The sequence below is a fragment of the Pleurodeles waltl genome, chromosome 2_2, assembly GCF_031143425.1.
Source record: "Pleurodeles waltl isolate 20211129_DDA chromosome 2_2, aPleWal1.hap1.20221129, whole genome shotgun sequence".
Taxonomy (NCBI): Eukaryota; Metazoa; Chordata; class Amphibia; order Caudata; family Salamandridae; genus Pleurodeles; species Pleurodeles waltl.
In genome coordinates, this window is record NC_090439.1 from 1,007,867,185 (window position 1) to 1,007,889,756 (window position 22,572).

Sequence of the window (22,572 nt, forward strand, 5' to 3'; positions counted from 1 at the left end):
AAACCCATAACTCGTCTGGTCTCTTTATACATTGTGATTTAATCCAGGAATCTCTCTCATCCTCCCTGACGTTATTCTGCAATGCTTTTAGTTCATCTATTGTGTCTACGACCTTCAAGGCAAATGGTTCAGCTGGTTCGAGTTCTGGCTCACTTATCGAATTCCAATCATCCCTGAGTAATATACAGTTCAAGGCACAAAATCTTGCGACTTGATCCGCATATGCATTTCCCAGAGAAACATAGTCCTGTCCTTTCGTGTGAGCACTGCACTTTACCACTGCAACTTCGGATGGCACTTGAATGGCGTGTAACAATTCCCTTATCCTCTCCCCGTTCTTCACTGGGGATCCTGAAGAAGTCAGGAAACCTCTCTGTGACCATAGTTGTCCAAAGTCATGCACAATCCCAAACCCGTATTGACTATCAGTGTAAATGGTGACTTTCATCAATGCAGACAGTTGACATGCTCTGGTAAGGGCTACAAGTTCTGCTACTTGTGCAGAATAGACTCCTTGAAGCCATCCCGCTTCCAAGACACCTGATACAGTACATACAGCATATCCTGCTTTCAAAATCCCCATCCCGTCTCTTAGACATGAACCATCAACAAAAAGAATTTGGTCATTTTCATCAAGCTTAGTATCCTTAATGTCTGGTCGAGGTTTTGTGCAAAATTCAGTCACCTGAAGGCAGTCATGCTCGACGTCTTCAGCGTTCTCAATTTCGGCATTTTCTCCAGGGAGCAAGGTTGCTGGATTCAATGTAGTGCACCTTTTCAGCTGCACATTCGGTGAGCCCAGAATTATCGTTTCATACCTTGTGAGTCTTGCTCCAGTCATGTGCTGCGTTCGGGAGCGGGTCAAAAGTATCTCAACTGAGTGAGGGACCATGACTGTTACTGGGTGTCCCATCACTATTCCTTCACTCTGAGTGAGGCTGATACCAACTGCTGCTACGGCGCGCAAACACCCTGGGAGTGCTGCTGCGACTGGATCCAAAGTAGCTGAAAAATACGCTACTGGTCTGTTTACGCCACCATGGGCTTGAGTCAAGACAGACAAAGAACATGCCTCACGTTCGTGGCAAAACAATGTGAAAGGCTTTGTGTAATCAGGCATACCTAAAGCTGGAGCCCTGCACATGCATTCTTTCAGTTCAACAAAAGCATCCATCTCATCTCCTTTCAGCTCAATTTCATCCAATGCATCCTTCTGGGTCAGTTTCAGTAAAGGCTTCGCTAGAGTCGAGAAGTTGGGAATCCACTGGCGACAATAACCCACCATTCCCAAAAACTTCCTCACCTCCTTCCTTGTCTTTGGTGGACTCATTTGGAGTATACTCGTTATTCTTTCCTTCATTATTCTCCGTGACCCTTTCTCTATCTGGTGACCCAAGTATTTCACTTTCTTCTGACAGAACTGTAATTTGGAAGGAGACTCTTTATGTCCATTCCTTCCCAAATGATTCAACAGAGCAATGGTATCGGCTGTGCAGCCACTTTCTGTCTTTGATGCAACCAGTAAGTCATCAATGTACTGTACTAGAGTTGACTCAAATGGCAATTCTAATGCTTCCAAATCTTTCTTTAGAATCTGATTGAAGATTGACGGTGACTCAGAAAACCCTTGAGGAATTCGACACCAACTGTAGACTCTGTCTAGGAATTTGAAACAAAAGAGAAATTGGCTGTCCTCATGAAGAGGCACCGAAAAGAACGCTTGTGACAAATCGATGACTGAGAACCACTCAGCATCGCAAGGGACCTGGAACATTATCACCGCTGGATTCGGTACTACTGGGCAACATTTGACTATGATGTCATTTATTTTCCTCAAGTCCTGCACAAGTCGGACCTTCCCACTTGGCTTTATTAGTCCCATTATTGGTGAATTACATGGACTGCTTAACACCTCTTTCAGTACTCCCTGTTTTACAAATTCGTCAATAAGTTGAGCAACTTTCATGAGGGTGTCTTGTGCCATGTGGTATTGTGGGGTCTGGGGAAAGATTGCATTGGGCTTTACAGTCACTTTCACTGGTTCCACTCCTTTCATCAATCCCACCTCTTTCCCTGTCATGTCCCACACTTCCTTTCCGACTGTTTCCCGTAACTCGGCTGGAATATCCTCTTCAGTCATCATCGGGAAAAGACAAATCAGAGGATACTCTTCATCTACAGTTTCCATCTCATCCCCCTCTACATTGTCCTCTTCTTCCCCATCACTGCTCGTCTGTATTGTTATTCCTTCGTTCGAACACATGATCGAACAACCCAATTTGCACAATAGGTCTCTCCCTAATAGTGCTATCGGGCTTGAGTCACATACCACAAACTGATGTACCCCTTGATAGTTACCGATGCTGACTGGTACCGGATCTGTTATTGGGTTCGTCAGATGTCTGTTTGCTACTCCCACCACTTGAACTTTCCTCCCTGAGAGTGGCAAATTTGGTACTTCACTGCTCTTAACAGTTGAACGTGTGGCTCCCGTGTCAACCAAGAACGAGACACGATGACCCATTACTCTTCCCTCTACGTACGGACCCTTTTGATCAACTTCCAAGGATGCTGCAAGCACACAATCTCCTTCTTCTTCTGAACTTTCACTCTCCCATACATTGTTTATTCCATTCTCACTGTGTAATGGGAACTGTTGTACGGTGCCATTTGTACTCATTACCTGACCCGAGACCTGTGGAGGAACCATCACTTGCTGCTGACTCATTGGTGCCAAGGGTATTTGCATTTGCTGATTAGGTACCATAGGTAACTGCTGTTGCATTGGCTGCATTTGCGTCATCTGCATACGGGGCATCTGCATCTGCTGCGGCTGCATAGGTTGCAATCCCTGCAATTGATTTATAGTCTGAAAATTTGGGTTTGGACCTCTCATTTTCGGTCCCTTCATTGTCTGAAATGCATTGACATCATTGTTTTGCTGACCAACACTTACACCTGCACCTGCACCTTCCTGCACCACCATCGGGCACTCGCGTTTCCAATGACCTACGATTCCGCACACGTGACACGGCATCACCTTCTTCATTGCCTGTACACCCGTCACAACAGTGTTCAAATCCGGACCATTATTCACAAAACCTCCTCTGCCTCTGCCTCTGGCCTGTGGCTGAAACACCATGTTTCCCTGCAACTGCGGCTGCGGTTGCGGTACCTGCTGTTGGAACCCTTGCATCCCTTGCAGACCTTGCAAACCTGTCTGAGCTGCCTTAAGCTGCATCATCATCACCTTCTCTTTCAGCTTTTTCTGTTTCACCTCAATTTCGTCACTACAGTATTTCGCATAATTCAACACTTCGTCAATCGGTTTAGACTGCCAGCAAATCAAATGCGACTTTATCATCTGACTTATCTCTGGCCTCAGCCCTTCCACAAATCTGAAGACAAAATGGAGCATGTCCTTCGCCTCTATTGTTTCCGTCCCACTATAGTTTTTGAACGCCTTCAACAACCTCTCATAGTAACTGTGAATCGATTCTTTAGCCTCTCGGGCCGTTCGATCGATCTTCTGCCAATCCACATTTTTCGCGGCAACCTTCGTCTTCAAATGCTCAATCACCTTATAGTACAAGCTCATCACCATAGGTGATGGTGCACCCGTCTCCCTGTCTCTCTCTGGTTCACTCGTCGGCCAACCTACAGCTCTTTTGCAATCCTCCCACAAATCTGCTGGAACCACAATCTCAAATAGAGTGTTCAGGTCTTCCCAGAGACATTTTGCAAGCTTCACAAACCTGTCAGTCTGCTGATACCATTCAATCGGCTTCTCTCTCAGTTTGGGAAAATCGTCCGTAAATGACTGAATGTCACTTCTGTGCCATGGTACATGTATTAATTTTCCCCCTGCTGTCTCCCTCATTGGTAACATGGTTACTGTCTCGCTGCTCTGTGGTCTTTTCTCATTGTGCTCTGTAGCGCTGTCCCTCCTCTTTTCCTTTCTCTTTACCCACCTGCTTTCCCACTTGTCTAAGCACCTCCACACTTGTGCACTCTGCAACAATTCTCTAAGGTGCGCCTTCATGCCTGCTGACCTCATGTGTTCGAAATCTGTGGCCCCAAAATCCAACCTGTAGCTTCTGCTCAAGTGTTTTGTCTTGTCTATGTCAACCCCGTTTTTGTCAGCTATTTCCTGCAAGCTTTTATGTACCTTGTTCACTTCCTTCGTAATCTTTGGACATAGATACCTCAGCTCCTCTTCTGAGTAGGACTCTAACCTATTCACACCCATAGTCCCTTCCACCAATTCTTGTGCTTCCATGTTCAGCCTCATCCTGTTCATATAATCTTCTCCCTTCCCACTGGCTGAGCTTTGTGTGGAATTCAGACTGTTGAACCACTGTGTCAGCTGTTGCGCATTCAACCCCATAAGTGTAGCGTTCACATCGACTGCCATTGATGGTTGCGGCAACTTTTCAGTGTTCGATGTTAGAGGTATTATCAGTGGGGGGCTTGACCTCACCAGTGTTGATTGAGCACATATGGGACTAAACTCCATCAAGGACCCAGACCCAGTTGGCTGAGCCGCTATAGGAGTTATCCCTGGAGTGTTTTCTATGCACCTCCTTTCGGTCCCATTCTGCAGCATTGATCCCTGACCGCTCACACCTAAGTTAGGCTGACTGTACAGAGGTACCGGTGGACCTACAGTAATGGGTAGTGATATCGCATCTGGGTTTTGTCCATTTCCCATGTTCTGAGGCATGTTCATTCCCACACCATGGGTCATCATTGTCGGCATGCCCATCTGACTCCCCGTCATTTGAGCATGTGCTGTTCCCCCCTGCATCTGCTTTTGGGGCATCAAAAACTGAGTTGATTCAGCTTGTGCCAATGTCTGGTTATGACCATTCTGTACTCCCCTTACGGTTGGATCTATAATCATTCCTCCACTGTTGTCACTGCTGTAGTACCCTGGCATCTGCGGCTGATAATTTTCTGCTGATTTCAACATGGGCACATCTGGATATATTCTCCTAACCTGCGGTATTTGCGGGGTGAACAATAAACTCGGGTCCTTAGATCCCGCTGATGCTCCTGAACTCTGGGTTTCACTGTTCTGTACCGGTGCTGGAGGGGCAGAACTGGTACTTGGACCTTGTCCACTCTCTGCATAAGGTGGTGGACGGTCGTTCAGCAATTGCATTATTAACTCCTCATCCTCTAACTCCTCTTCTCTTCTCAACTTTTCCTCGTCCTCTCTATCCTTGGAACACTTCCTGTCTGTCTTACAGGTAGCTTTCTTACCTGTCTCCTCTTCTTCCTTAGTAATGGCGGGAAACAATTTTATCCCCTGCAATACATCTGACCTCCACACCTTCTGTGCATTATCCCACCTAGCATCCGCTAGTGTCTTTTCTACCTTTCTCATCCTGGTCTCAAACTTCTTCTGCTGTTGTTGTCTGGCCATTAGTTCCCAAATTGCTAGAGCCTCAAACTGTGCTGGCCTTGGAGGCACCTTCATGTCGTACATCGTGAATCTCAAATTCTCTAGGATCCTTATATTGAATGTCCCGTGTATCGGGAACGCTACGCTCCCATGTTTCTCTGTCAGTTTGTGCCATTGCTTTAGCCAAAGACACGGAGCTACCCCCTTCTCTTCCATTACAATGTAAGCTGGTGTACCTTCGGGCGGCGTCTCCTCTCCTACGCTCGCTTTAATGTAAGACTCCCCCTTCATCGCGCTCCTGAATGCTTTAAAGAATTTCATTTTCTCGTCTTTTATTTCACAAAGTTTGTAATCAATAGGTGACTTTAATTCCCAGAATACTCTTTACTTGCCTTTCCCCTTCCAATCGAGTCCCACGGACTGCGTCCAATCCGTGCGCGACCCTTCTCTGCAACCAACCTATCCCAGCGCGGCTCCTAGTGACGTCACACTCACACACACTGTGACTGACAAAGCCTCGCGGCTAGTCTTCCTTCACTCAGCTCCTCTCGTAACAACCTTTGCATGTATCGCGAGCTACCAAAAAATAAAACAGATCTGTCGGTTTACTACAGGAAGGGTAACACAATCGCTTCAGGACCTTAGGGACTTTTCACTAGCCTCGGCCGCTATTCCGTCTTTCTCGGTCCCCACGTTCGCAAGCAAATCTGACCCGCAGACCTACTCTCAACTTGTCAATGATCTGTTCTAGTGCACTTAGAATCTTGTCAAAGCCCGAAGTCGAAGTTTCTTTCACTCCCTAACACACGTACCGACTCGTTGACCACGCCCGATCAACCTACTAAACCGCCCAGACCACAACATGGATCAACATACTCCGGAGTCTCTTGACCTCGCAGGGCCCGTCTCAACAACAACAACCACGTGGACCTTTTTATGCACAAAGCGCCACACGCACATGAAGTTCGACGACTTCCCTACTCTCACACTCGGAGTCGCACCTCCGCTATTTCTATGAAGTTCGACGACTTCTCTACTTCTACACTCGGAGTCGCACCTACGCTATCTTCTAAAAGAAAAATCCTCGCAACCTTTTCACACACCCTGCGGCAATAAGCTGTGCAAGCGCAAAACCCTAACTTCACTCATACCATCACTAGTACCGCCAACGCTGATTCCACACCTCCATTCTCTCCATTCGCAAGCTCCGAGATCCCGGGAAAGTCGCGGTGGACCTAGCCCATCATCATTCTGTCAATCTATTTTACCCAAGAAAAATCTAATTCAACTTCTCGAGTGGGGTCTCAAAATGCGTAACCGTTAATTCAACACCATGTATTTTAAGATTACAGGGTCCCAAAAGACGCAACCGTCCTCTGCTACCATCTACTGATAGAGCGGTCCGTACTAATAATTTTACCTGTTTTCGGACGCTGTTCAGGCCGATGAATCTTTTGACTTAGTGGGACTCTCCGTACTCTTAATCGATCAATTGCATCAAATCAATAATCAATAACGAACATAAGCAATACCTTGATCAACATAACACTTGACAATTAATCCAGAATACATTTCGGCGAACCCTGACCTTTCAGTCAGGAATAACCACACCAGTTTATTCAAAGTTAGTGAATTTTATTTCCCTATATTAACAAAGCTAGCACAATGTAGATGTGTCTCAACACTAAATGATAAACATAAATGAACATTAATAGCTGTCCATAGCGGCGAAACAGGTGCAATCTATGTAGCATTTGAATCACAAGGCATTCGATAATAGCAATGCAAATCACTAATACGATAATCTGTAATGAACTAATTGCATACATTTAGTCAGCATAACAAGATCTCAAATTGCATTGTGCGACATATGGAATCCTCATCTAACCTCAAATTAGCATCGGCATGTGGGACTTCATGCAAAAACAATTTAGCAACATTAATTTAGAAAAACTCCTAACTAGGGCTCTTATCAAAATCAGCAGTTGGTTACCTAAAGGAAACACAATGCAATTTTACAATTTCCTCTCATATTTACCAATTACGATCAGCAATCAAGGAAGTCTTCGTCTCACAGGTACCGTTCTTCGGTCATCATGGGTACAGTTCGATCAGCATAGGACGGGGCAAAGGGGCAGGGGTGGACGGGGCAATTGCCTCACGGCGGCAAGGTAAACTACTACTTCATGCAAGGGATCAAAGTTAAAGTCTCTAGGGCAAGAATCATTAAAGTCTCTTTCTCTCGATTAGAGAAAGCATCAAAATCTCTTTCAAAATGGCGTCGCAGCAAAGTGGGCCATAATGGCTACGAAGTCTACAAAATGGCGGGTATCGAGCTGGTAATGGCTGATAATAGCGCAATGGCAATCATAGCGCGTAATGGCTACCTTCTTCTCGTGCACCTGGTTTTTATAGACAATAGTTCAAATCCAGTAGGGTCTTCCATTGGAGGGTTCATAGGTTAGCTTCAAATTGTCCAATCAAAAACGACAGTTCTCAAGCTTTTACTTAAGCATACATTATCCTTGGAGATGGGTACGCAAGTTGCAACATTGTATACCAATTAGCTCACTTTCAGAGCCTCCATTGTCTGCACCTGCAAATCGACCTTGGAGTAAAGAGAAAATATGCCAGGCTGGCACGAAACCTTAAGATAAGCATGTGAACGATCTCAGTGGAAAAGTACAGCTTCAAGCAAAAATACACGTTTAATAGCACATTGGAAAAATACGAGCATCTAAACCGTGAGACCAGGCCACTAGGCCGAAGCCTGCACTAAAGTTATGCTAAGCTAAAGCATTTCAAACAAGCAAATCGTAGCACACGTTTATGATTATGTCGGATTAGTGCAATTCTAATACACCACGTTATATAAAGCACGCTTATAAATGTTGGCAAACTACTCTGAGGGCACATTTTGTCCCCGTACAATCTTTATTAGTTCGGTTAAAGTCACACATGATTATTTCACACTACGTTTACGCATTAATAAATGTAAAACCTTCAATTTCTGCTTCATCAGTACTATAGTCTATGATATATACAATAAGCAAGAATAATTTTTCTCCATGGCTTCACTTGTGGCAAGGCGAGCCTGTAGTCACACTTGCATCAAGGTATCGTCTCAGCAAATTAACCTGAGAGTGCCTCACTGCGGCAATGTTTAGGACAAACTACCTAAATATTGATTACTAATATTTCTGAGTGTGACTGGGATTCATAATTACCAAAACATCATGATTTTGGCTATGTGGAATATAAATATCTCATTGTCACTGTAGATGAGTAATGCCCCCCTGCATATCTACTCAACATCAGCTCCCTGCAGGTACGACAGTAAGACAGGGCAAGTATTTTAAGTGTCACCCATGGCATCAGGTCATTTTAAGAAATACTTCTCTGTGTTGAAACTGCTCTGCAATATGTCTGATAGTGACTACATTCTCACCTCTGTAAAGACAGTTGCTTACCTTTCTATTTCACTGGGAATGTCTTTAGTGAATTCCCTTGTGGAATTAATCCAGACTAGCACTATATTGTTTTGGCCGTTTCCAGTTCCATGAACAATACTCCTGACGTGAGAACCAGCACATTCATACGTCTGCAAAACATTCTAAATATCTCCACTGAAAACAGGCTAGACACCTTACAAAGGTATCATATTGTTAATATCACCTGAAAACTCAATAGTATCCTGTCGCTAGTCAATCAATCAAAGATATAATTAATTCATAAAACTAACACTTTTGGTTTCAGTAATAGTGTACATACCCTATAAAGCAGAGAAACCAAATTCTTTATAGTGCCCGTATAAATGATTTCAACAATTAATAAAAATATAGCATATGCATCCCGTGTTTAGGGACATAAATACGGTGGTAAAAAAACCTCTCTGCTGACACCCTAATAAGGTAAAATGAACTGCGAAGAGCACCCCAGCTTCGTTTTGGGGTAACCACATTAAATAGGACCGGAATTATACAACTCCTCGACAGTAATGTTTTCTGCATAATCACTTATTTGATTGTCTTGCTCCTTAATCCAATCTTACTGTGTACTTTGTGGAATTCAGTAAAGAAAATTGGCATATTTATGAGATTTTTGTGTCATGCTTGCACCACGCAACGTGGTACATGTGTGACACAAAAGCCAGAATTTTAAAGCCACACAAGGCCACTTTGAGTTGCTTTGAATGGCTTCAAAAAGTTGGAGTAATGCAATGCAAAGCTAATCACTGCATTGCATTACTGTGTGCAAAGGAGGCATTCAGTGGGCGTTGCGTTGGTGCTCCCATGGAACCACTGTGGTTTTTGACACATTCCAAGATTTACCAAAGCTGGTAAACCTGGGAATGTGCTGAAAAGATCTGCCTACCCAAGAGAGACGTAACAAGGAGAAATAACTTTATTTCCCCTCATTACTTCCTCTTTCTACGTGTGCCGCATTCTGCAACACACATAGATTGTATTTGGGCAGAAAGGTGCCCCTTCCTGCACAAAACCAATCCTGCCTGCGACGCAGGCACCCTTGCACCCTAGCGTTAGCGTTAGGCAGTCCATTGTGCGCCAGCGCAGAGGGAAAGGACAGGAATGGGTCATGTGCCTTAAATACAGTCAAGGACAGGAATGGGTCATGTGCCTTAAATACAGTGCACTGCTGCCCTTTCGCAGTGACACAGTGCAGTGCAACAAGTTGATGTGCTGCACTACCACTGCATGACTTTGCCATAAGTATTGCCCAATGTTTCTAGCTCAAAATGATCAGATGTAACTGAGAGCACTGCATAGGGAATTAAATGCCTGCCCTGAGGCTTTGCAAAGTGTTCATGGTCACCGTTCATATATTAATTTAGTGATCACAATCTAAAGAGGAGAGCAGCATTGCCCAGATGTTAATAATAGCCCTAGTGAATGCATAACGGGAAGTTATTTTGTCTACAACAGGAAACAAAAAAACTACATACTAATTTGTATATATTAAATAAGGCAGGCAGAAAGTGTGATTAATTCTTTGTCATCAAAATGTCTTACTCACAGTTGACAACAATTCCTCATTTCAGCAGTTATTTTAAGTGAGCAGAAGAGTCCCTACAATTCTGCATATATTCTTTTTAAAGTTAAATATGTAAATCTATACCACGTTTTGCTCACGGGAATGTTTCATAGTGGAAAAGACCCACCGTATGAACAAGGGATATGTACTTCTCTGACTTTCACGAGACAGTTATCAACGTGTCCTGTCATGGGCAAAATAGAGAAGACAGGGTGGGTGTACACAGGGGTTGCAGTCCACGCAGGACAATACTGTATACTATATGCACAACCTATTAGACTTCGGTAGGTAAAGATGACATATTGCTAAAATGTGTCCATTTGCTTCCATTCAGGAAAACATCATTAGTTGTTGGTGAGTAACAGTATGGAAGGTGGATACTGAAGCTCTGCAGCTTTCCATCTTAGGAAACTTATATCTTTAAGACATTGTGATTCACTTTGTTTCCATACACGATTGTGGTCAAATGCCTTAATATCGTACAGAACACAATATGTTAAAAGAAAGATTTACTAAAACTTGAAATAAAAAATATTTTTCTGCAAAATTTGTCTTTAGTTGCATAATAAGCCACATAACCTGTTCCAGCATTACTGCATTAAGACAGAGGACTTGTATATAGTCTAGTACTCTCTATGAGGTAAGACCCCAATAGGTCTAGGTTCTGACACTTCTTGCAGCTTCAAGGGGTGGGGTGACAGAAAATCGTCTTCCAGATATCTCAGTTTCTGTATATGTCATGTAACTGTTTATCATCTCCACCGTTAGTTTCATGTGAATTTTCTTTGCAACTTCCCACCCCATCATGTCTCAAGTTAACTGCTCAGATCGCATGCTTTCGGTGTCAACCAAATTCTGCAGCCTTCTTTTGGGTCTTGGATCTTATCTAGAATGGAGGGATACCTAACAAACACGTCTGGGGCTCTTTTGAAGTTCAGATTAGTACGTGATTGAAACGTGGCTACCGAGTTCCCCAGTATGGTTCTGCTCACGAGAAGTTCCATATCACATACATGTATAAATGAGATGGCTACAGCCCCACACTTGGAGTTACATATGTTATATGCAAAAATAGTAAATTGTAGGAGTTAATGTCTGGCATTTATGGACACCTTCTGCACTTCTTTTAGATCCTTTGTCCATCCCCTGCCATTAAAGAGTCCACAAACTTTCTTTTTCATTTTTCTTTGAAAGGTCGGTCATTTCTATGTTTCTCATTTTTAATCGCTGTGTTATGGCACCCCTTACCATCCATTCATCTAGCAATTACATATTCATTCATGGACGCACCCTGCAGATTGCCATGCATTTTTTGCAGCTTGGCTTATTTTATTGCGCATAATTTATTTTGAAACAGTGCATCATAGGAGGGTTTCAGAATTTTAAGTATTGCTTGTGTAATGACCTCCAAGCAAGGCTATTGCACAAAGGCCATTTTATCTACAATGCTGGCTTCTCTCTTCTCTCTCTTCAACCATTTTCTCATAGTTGGTTCTTCACGGAATGCTATAAATTCACAGTAGTCCTCCCTCCCACCTTTTCTAAACCAACCACAGTGCTGCCGTCCTCTCCGTGCAGCTGTGGGACAGGACCACCGCTACTTTGAGAGGTTGGTGTTCAGCTGCTCAATAGCTGCCTTACTGAGTCATATGTGATCATACCAGGTGTTTTTTAGCATTTTCACTGCACGGAGACTGCCGCGAGACATCTATATATTCCTCCTCCCTTTTTACCCCAATCACCTTTGGTCTGTTGTTATTCTTTGTGACGTATGCACAGTTTTCTACACAGTAGACAACCCAACTTTAGAAACATATGCTACCTCTACCAAGTCTGCTATTTCCTCCTTCGATAAATTCATGACCAATGTTACTACGGTCGGCAGTACTCACCAGTTTCGAGCCACCTGGGACTGGATTTTTTGCAGGAGGGAGTGTAGCCTCACAAATACAAAGCATCAGCAACCCCTCAAAGCTAAAACAAGCAAGGCCTGTCTTTCTGTGGACATGGGGACATTTAAGCTACATTCACTGATGTGGCACTACTGCACCCAAAACCACACAGAATTACAATATGTTCCATATGTCTAAATCACCTAAGTAAGGGCGGTAAGTGGGCGTGGAGGTCCACAAGAGAAAACAGTGGGATTTTTAATGAATGTTTCCAATGTGGCTGTGTTTTACAAATGTACTGATTACAACCAAGCATAGCATTATTATTTTGTTGAATGGCATATTTATGTAAATGACATATCATTTGGATTGTGGAAACATATTTTAAAAATAATGTATATATTGGGCTAGTTTCTATAGCCATTGTATGTATTATATGGTTTTATTTTAAAACTGAATTAACCTGCAGTAGAACTGAATTAACATACATTGGATTGCATTGACCAGAATTCAGAAGCAGTGAAACAGATGTTGGTTTTGCGGCAATGGCAGCTAGTATATGATAACTCCAGTCAATCAATCAATCAATCAGAGATTTGTAAAGCGCGGCTACTCACCCGTGAGGGTCTCAAGGCGCTGGGGAAGTTGGAGGGTGCTGAGGATCAGTCGAAGAGCCAGGTCTCGAGGTCCTTCCAGTGAGCCACAGTGGCTAGTCATGTGAGTGTTACTGAAGAAGGCAGGGAGCTTCATCAACAGTAGACGTCTGCTAAGAGGAGGAGTGTTCCTGCAGTAGATAGATCACTGTCTTCCAGAATCTTAAATGGCAAACCGAAATAGCGGAGATACCATTGGTGCCTGTGGAGTACAAAGCAGCTTTCTGTTGAAAATGAAGGCTTGAAATGGTTCTTGGCATATTTGACCGCCTGATAGAAGATTACAAACTGCTACTTTTTCTCTACTAGGAGAATTGCAAGAACTCTTTCAGTCACTAGTCCCAGAATGTTCTAAAATAATCAGACAAAACCAAAAAAATAATCCCTGACAATGGGACAGTGGACAAAGTACGCTCTCAAAACTCAATCAAATAGACAAGTACTTAATCAAAATACAGTAAACCAATCCCACCTTGCAGTATCTCTGACAAGCAACGTTGAGGAAATAGAGAGAAAGGGATTGGAGAAGAGCTCGGAGAGACGGGAGAGCAGAAAACACGGCAGAGACACAATAGGCCAAATTAATATAAGTTGGATCTGAAGAGACATAATATTGCTTCAGTATTTAGAAAAATATGCCAACATATTTTCCAATCTGTAATGCACTTACTGTTTGGAGATGTGAATATCTCACTGTCTGCTGGTCAGTCCATTCATTTACACTCTCCACCTCCAACAAGACTGCAGCCCTCTGCAAGCAAAATGACTGCAGCATATTTTGCTATTTGTTGGTGTACGTCTGCACTTTGGGCTACCGGGCAGCTCTGAACTGTCCCAGTTTCAGACAAACCCTTCAGATACTGGTATGATTCGTGTGATTTTTCTAAGATTGTGTAGTGCCAGTAACTAGCATTGGCTTAGTTCCCAGACTATTCCGGTGAGGTGCATGTTTGCTTATCATAATACAAAAGGCTTTAATTTTCTCTTTTGGACCTCTGCATTGTGGTCCTCCTTCTCTGCTCCAAAGACATACACATGCCTTCTTCCTACCTGGAGATTCAGGGAATGCATCATCCGCCACCTAGATTCAGACTACTAGCAAGCATGTGTCACTAGGTGGGGTTCATTGTATATAATCGAACTGCAAAATGGTCCCCCAGATTACTGAGCCCATGCTGTTCTGTAGGTGTTCTTCCCAGTAGTGGGAATGAAGAACACTTGGATGATCATAACATCTAAACAAACAATACAACAGGCACCTACATGGGCACAAAGATAGTTGTTAAGTTTCTAGAAGAGTGAGAAAAGTGGGAAACACTCCCAGAATGTCAGTGACAATGGCTGTGAGTGATCCCAGATTGTCACACTCTTGGAAGAAGACAATATCTGAGTATTGCTTCACAGCACTTCCATGATATATAGCAATACTATTTGTGAAATGTATAGAGAATCCTCAATAGTTAGCTTATTTATGGAGTACTTATACTTGTGGTTCCTGTACATGTGTTCAGTTGCTGCTGCAGGTATTAATTGGATACCAGTATAGTGTATTGCTCCCAACAAATGGAGATCTGATAAATCAATAATTTGCTCTGTAAAAGTATTTGGAAAATGAAGAAACTGAGGAGTAACTTTTACGATGACATCTAGTGTAGTTGGGAAAAAAGGGGAAAGCGCACTCTCTGAAATACCAGTCTTCCTGGCATAAGTGCGCTGGAATGATCCAGATGAAAGCAGACAGAGTACTGACACCAGCTTCGCATGTGGTGATTGTTCATGTGAGTGTCTAATGTTTGATTGCAAAGTGGGTCCAATTTTGTCCAGTAAATCAAAGATGTTTTCTTTACTCAGATCATCACGATTTGATCACATCCTCCTCTTGTTGATCAATGGGGCTGACCCTCTGCTGAAAGAGCCTCTTCTTCTTTCTTCTTTGGAGGTTGGCTTGTCACAGATGCTGGCTGACCCTCAAAAGGACCAAATGGCAATATTGATGGCTGCAAACGAATGTGTGAAGTAAATGTGTTGTCTGTAGATATATTTTGCTAATCGCACTAATAATCGCACTGATTCTTACACCTGCTAGGGGCATGTGTAGGGTTTTCACACAATTTGACCTTTGTGTTATACTGCATGAGTTTTAATTTTACATTAGTAAATATAATTATGTTGTTTTTGCAATGGTTTTGCATCAGAACATGCATTGTGCATACATTAAAAACAGTTTGATGCAACACGATACGCTGCAGACCAGGCACCTCGCAAGGGCTGAAAAGTAAGTTTAGGCATTAGTAAATCTGCCTTAAACCCTAAGGTTAGTACAATAGTAAATCAGTCTTAAAAGCACATTTTCTGATATAGCATCTTTCATCTGTAGCTGTAAATAGCCACACATTTTGATACTGTGACTCATGATCTCAGAATGTGTGGTTACAGATGTGGTTAAGTTCAATGTAGGTGTTCAAAAAATGTGAATTAGATCTATTATAACCAAGAAGCACAATCAGAGAAGTTGATCCATATTTAACAGGCTTGAGATATCCTCCACCTCAGTTACATGTGGCCAGCTAAATTGGTTTGTCTTTTCCTGCTACATTAGATCTCTATACAGTGGCCAAAGCCTGGCTACTTGCTCGCTATGCCCCTGGATTTAAGCTAGCCTAGCTGATGATATCCCCAAAATGGTCTCTAAATGCTTGTTTTCTGGTCCAGGGAGGAGTGCACCTGGCAGTTTAGGGTGGCTTGTTCCTACGGTGAACAGGTTCAAGATTGATTTGCATATCGCTGGGTCCAAACTGGAATGGTGCGGTGAGCGAAAAAATAATGGATTTAGGCCCAGATCTGCGACTTGAGGTGAATGTTTGACATTGTTCAGTGTTGAGCATCCATTATCTGTTCTTTTGTATTTGTTGGCCTACGTGGAAACGGTATGCCTAGATGTGGGTCCCCTGCTCGCTATGTCACCAGTATCAAGCTAGCCTGACTGATGAGGGTTGATATCACAAAACCGGGCCCACAATGCTTTTTTTCTGTTTCAGGGAGGACCGGGTCTGTTAGTTTAGAGTGGACTGCTTCCATGGGGAGTGGGGTCAAGACTTATTTGTATATGGAAGGGTCCAAACAGGCATGGCATGGCAAGCAAAAAAAACAATGAATTTAGGCCAGATCTGTGACTGGGGGTGATTGTTTGACATTGTTCACCATTCCGTCCATCTTCTGTTCTTTTTGCAATTGTTCCCCTAAGTGGTAAGGGCATGGCCCAGTTGTGGGTCCCGTGCTTGCTATGACACCAGATTCAAGCTAGTCTGGTTGATGAGGGTTAATATCCCGAAACAGGTCCCATGATTCTTGTTTTCTGGACTGGGCCTGGCAGTTTGGGTGGACTGTTCTCATGGGGAGCAGGGTCAAGTCTGATGGATGGACTTAGGTCCAGATCTGTGACTTGGGGTGAATGTTTGACAATGTTCAGTTTTCCATCATCTCTTCTTTTTACCTTCCAGGTTCTCAGCAGAAACTGGCAAAAATGTACTAGCAATTGTAAAGCAAATGTAAAAGTTCAGGCCACCATGTCTGTGGCATCTGAGCCAGTTATGAAGCTCGAGTTCTAGAACAGGATATTTCCCCCACAATTTTAAATGAATGCGATGCATTATAAGCAGGTGAGCTTACTGCTGCATGAACAAGGTCTCATGAGGGTAAATGTGAATTAATGCTTAATAAAGTGCAACTGTGACTGTTATTAGTCTGTATTGGTACTTGTTTACTAAATCTGCAATGAAATTGTAGTTATATATTTACTCCAGGTACTTATGATATATATAGTATATATATAGTACTCACAATATACAGGAAGGAGGTCTTGGCCTGACCTGCGCTAGTTCTGCTGGCATTTTCTGGCAAACAGCCCTGCCATCACATAATTCTTTAAAAGAGAGCGTCCTGTATGTATAGAATGTCTCCTAATCTCTATGAAACATCCTTGGTAACTGTCAGCGGAATCTATAGGAATGCTCTTAAAGTGGACTTCACTGAACTATTCAGTGGTGTGTGAGTCAGTGGCAGAGGGGGGCTCCGTAACCTGTAGGCTATTCTCAGCAATGTTTGTTTTCAAATGTAAATATTTGATGTAAGGATGTCCTGCACCAGGCATGCTCACAGATTAGTAACTACACTACAGTGTAGTAAATGTGAGTGTGTAGTAAATGTGAGTGTGTAGTTGTGAATACATTGTTTTAGGGTTGGATTAGGATTACTTGCCAATGACATGGTAGTTGTTTTGCTTGGCCACTGACACTTTAGAACCAGCTTGGTAATCAAGAACAGGACAGACTTCCCTGCTTATTGCATCTTAAAAATCGTTGCCTTCCTCCCATACAAACATTACAACAACAGTTCCTAACCCTACAAGGCCCTTGCCCTCCAAGATGTGATTCTAAAAGCTAAGGGAAGATAGAACACTCATTAGGTATTGTCCTCTTTTACATCATTTTAGACCTTCCAGAGCTCTAAAAACATGACAAATTCTTTATTGGCCAGCCTCATTTGGTCCCTTTCCCTCCCACTTTAAAGCTTTTGTACTCAATCACTAAGGTTAACAATGGGCTCCTCAATCACATATCTACTCTGAGTGAAGCACTTCTTGGGTTCAGTTTCCATCTTGACATTTTCTCATTCCAAAAATGTTTCTAAGTGCAAATCTAGCACTTTTTCCAGCTTCAATTTGACCATGTGGATTCAAGACCAGTCACTTGTTTCACGGCAAACCTCCAGAGGATACTTTGTATATTGCTGCTTATTTCTACTAACTTTCTACTAACTTTGTTCTTTGCACCATTTCTTTGTTGAACTTTTCATGACTACCTAGTACATCTAAAGGTTGTATTCACAATACACAAGGGAGGATCCAATCCAGTTAGAGCCAGCATTCCCATTAGGAAAGAGATGTGGAGAAGATGGAGAGGAGCCGAGCTGTAAAGGTGATACACAAGTGGGGGAAAATCCATACAGATAAACCTTAGTAATCTGAAACATATTAATAATAGCACTGCAAAACAAAATAGACTATAACATGTATAAGGGAATGCAAAAAATAACAATACGATAATGACTTTCCATTAACTTCCAATGCTACACCTTTTTGCATTTGATTGTAATGGAAGAGTTTTAAGTTTTACCTAACCTTCAATCCCTTGTCAGATTTTCTTCCTTTTTGCTTTCCTTTTTTCATTTAATGACTTTCAATTTAATTACATTTTATGTGCACTTTGCATCTTTTATTGGTTTGTACATGTTCATGCATGTCCTATTGCCATAATGCAAACCTTCCCACAAGGCAGTGAAGTACCAACAAGCAATAGGAGAGGCAACTGGGTAGTGGATTGTTAATGTATCGTAATGTAATGTTCTTTAAAGAGTTCTTCAACTCTTTCCTAAATTGGAGCAGTGTTGCGTCATTCTGATGGAAACGTGATGGTGTTCCAAATCATAGATAGAAAAGGCCTGCTATCTTGTTTTTTTCCTGTTTTTTTTACGCATCTTAGTCTACTGTCTGATTGTGTCCCGGCTGCAGGTGTGCCGAGAATCTTCAGAGATGGTGTGCTTTTTTGCAAGATAAGCAGAGGTGCTTGTCATGATAGCTTTATCGACAACGCTGATTGTTTTGAAGATGGTGTAGGCCATTTTGAGGGTAACCAACGGAGTGCTATCAGGTTGGGGATTGAGTGATCAAGTTTCTCCAGGACCTGTAAGAGACATACTACAACGTGCAGGTCACCCCCCAAGGGGTGCCAGTGTGGAGCCTGGGAGGCCATGGAGCAAGGCTTTATCACTGTCCAAATTTGAGAGTAAGAGGGCTTGCACAGCAGTTCTGAAGTTGTTTTCTGGAAGTCATGGTTTGGCTTTCTTTAAAAGAAAAATCTGGTATTAGGACAACTTTTTTGTTTTAAATATATTTCTTGAGGGTGAAGTTAGTGTTTCCAATGACTTGGTATTTGGTGAAAGTTGGGGTTCAAAGCTGTCAATGTTCTTGTCACTGAGCCAGGTTTATATTGTATCTTGTTTGTTGCTCTTGGCAAATAACTGGAATTCTGTCTTGCCTGGGTTGAGCTTCAGGTAGACTACATCCAGGTCTGGAAAATGTGCAAGCAATGTTTGAGGCCTTGAATGTTTGAAGCAAAGAGGGCAGAAGAGTTGTTTATCCTCAGCATATTGGTGAATGTTGATGCTGTTATTTGTGAATAGAGCTACAAGCGACTCCATGTAAAGGTGACAGGAGACAGTACGTACGGAACCCTGGGGGACTCCACATGTGATAAGGATCTTTTGTAACTTGGAGGTGCCTATGTGAACAAACTGGTGTTGGGTGTAAAGGTTGTATGAGAACCAGTGAAAGACAAGTGAACAATATTATTCAAACGCCTTGTTGATTTGATGGCTTAGAACGCACAGCTTAGACATATTTCCTGAGAATTATCTTGTTACCATTCTGCAGAGGCGACATAAGTCGCCCTTACTGAAACTTGTTTTCTTCTGTGGATTCCTCTGTTTGGTCACTGTGGGAGTTGAACAATAGCTCACCAAAGGACTGTGATCTCCCTTTGATGGCAGTAGATTTTCCTACAGATTTTCGTATTCACTATCAATTAATTACAGCAAGTAATGCAGTATTACGCCACATTCCACTGTTTTTCTATAAATATTTTTTATTGATTTTCTCCTAAGTAGGTACATAGCAAGCATTGCAAAATGGAGAGGAGAAATTATGAGAAGCATTTTGTCTGAACAACTCACAATAATCTGTCCTACATTGCATTGGATTGTTAAGCAAATGCAAGACCATGGTCTACAAATCATCTAAATCCTGGAATGTTTATATGTGTGAGAAGAAATATTAACGTAACTATCAACCCAACACAAAATTATACAAATGAATGTCCAGTGGTAAAGCTCAGTTCAAAGTCAAAAGTTGGATCACCACAGCAGCCATCACACAAAGCCAAATAGTAGTTGTCTATGAATATTAGAATAAAGAGTTATAATGTTTTATGTTGGCCTCTCCGAAAATTCTTACAGTGTGTAGTTTTAATATTTTTATGGAAGAGAATAAATAGTTCAAAAAGTGAGAGGAAAACCCGGTGAACAACGATTCTGCCTTTCTTGCAGGGAATTAAAAAATATGAAACACCCTACTCAAAGCTGAGGACTGTGTTTCCTAGATGACCATTCCATAGCAAATAAGTATTTTATCTTCAACCTCACCTGTAAAGTGAGAGTGGGATAAATGGTACGCGTTTTTCTTTTACAGTTAGATATGTTTCCCGTGGCAACTAATGGAGTTTCATTTACTATGGACTCAGTCATCATAGTAATAGCTCCATTGAAATAAAACAGAAACGCTGCATTACATCTACTGACTGGAAAAACATGCCTTAATTGCATGTTTCTTAGTTTCATTTCAGCTATTTTAAGGCATATTGCAACTTCATTTGATGGGAATAAAAATGATGTGCATGTGTGTAGAATTGAAAAGGTTTAGAAAGGGACACACATTGGAAAAGGTTGTGGGTTCGCCAATACTTTCTAACTCTTAGGCACTGTTTCATTAATACACTTTGCACACATTTTAATTTAATGTTTAAATTCCTCATCCAGACTGACTTGCAGTCACAGAAATACAAACCTGGTCCTGGTGTGCGTGGAAGTGCTTCATCTTATCTTAAATAAGCCAGGTTGGTTATCTGAATTAATTTTTTGGGCTAATGTACAGGCTTATTCGGGCTGAAATGGACAAGGGTCATAGCATGTAATCAACTAATAACGTGATGTCACTGCTATTTTGAATATGGGTTTTAATATGATTTTTAAAGATATCACATCATACCATGTGCATGTATGATGTGTTCCTAAAATTTGTTTCAATGCGTATGATATCATTCCTGTGCTACACTGTATGGTTTTATGAAGATTATATGATAAAGAAGTAAGGCCAGTGAAGGTACACATCCCACTGCCCTGGCAAAGCAAAACCTTCCATATTTAGAGAGTTCTACTAGGGAGAGATCTTACTGACTCCGGCAGAGCCACCGCCACAGTAACTCCACTGAAAACACTGACGCTTTGCTGTGTGGGACCACGTTCAATGCACCATCAAAGCAAAGCAAGAGTTTGTTATTCAGAAGCAAAAAACAAATGGCCCACACTCCCTCACAGTTTTCTCCCATTTATTTGCTTTCGTTTTTGGGACAGCCAGGAAAAACATAACATCGGAAACTCTGCCTTAAGGGGATGGATAGTCTGAGGTACTTCGACTCATGGCCCAATGTCAGTAGGGCCATCAGTAAAAGATTTCCAGTGGCAAAGTGAGTGTTAGCTCCACAGTCAGAAACATGGCAGTTCACTGACTCTAGGTAGAGGAACTTCAAGCTTGGCGGACAGCGTACTCTTCCATGGTTTTGATGGAGTTTCCTGTCATCCAATAACTAAACCACCTCCTACAAGATTAAACATTAAAACACATTACAATACATTTATAAAATAGAGGTACCTACCACTGTAGCAGATGTCTGCTAATGGCAGCCAGAGTTAATGCATAAGTAGGCTCTATCTCACTGGCAAGGCTTACAAAAGTTGATACCAGAACAAAGTTGGTTACGTTCCCATTTGGAAGGAACATAGCCTGGCAGTTTTGGCTGGACTATTCTTATTGAAAGAGGACCAAGACTGAACTGCGATAGCTGGCTTCTGCCTAAAGTGGTACTATGAGAAAAAACAATGGACTGGAATGCATCCTAGAGAGTTTGCCAGTGCCTGAGATTAATTCAAACATTCCTTCCATCTCCTTGCTGTTTGTTGCAATAGATGTAGGTCTTGTGCTCGATGTCACAGGATTAAAGCTATACCTAAAAGACGAGGCCTACTTGCTGAGATGGAGCTTCTATTGATGCAAAAACACATGACAATATTAGTCATTCTTGCCTCAATGACTAACTTTCAAAACAGGCTTAGATAAGACGTCTCCACCCCTCCTAAATCAATGTGCTATGAGTTAAACTTGCACTCACAGAGGACAGATTTCTCAGGTATCTGGGCCTTAAGATTTGGAAAGATCTGCTCATTAAATTACACATACATCAGAACCATCTTGTCTTGGTTAAAGTGTTGCTATTCTGTTTACCTCGCACTGCTTCTTTTAAGTTGCCTCTACGTCGCCTCTAAGTGGATGCCAGCATCAGCTGTCTCTTTCTACCATGATGTTCTTTGAAGTGTGAGTTCACTCTATAAATAACAGATGATTAAATAAAATTTAAGTGCCCATCCCAGACCCAGAGATTTTGTGTTTATCTGAGACAAACAGGTACATAACTTGTCATTTACCGCCACACTTCTGGGTTCCAGGGTGAAGATGACATCCTCTAAGATGCTCAAAGATTCCTTTCTATGGAAGCCTGAGGTATTTGGCCGGGCATGGTGTTTGATGTTCTCATTCCATAATTACTTTTAAAGACAAAGAAAATGTCGCTGTTCTTTAGCCACTGTGCTGCAATTGGTGTCACTTCACATAGTCCCTCAC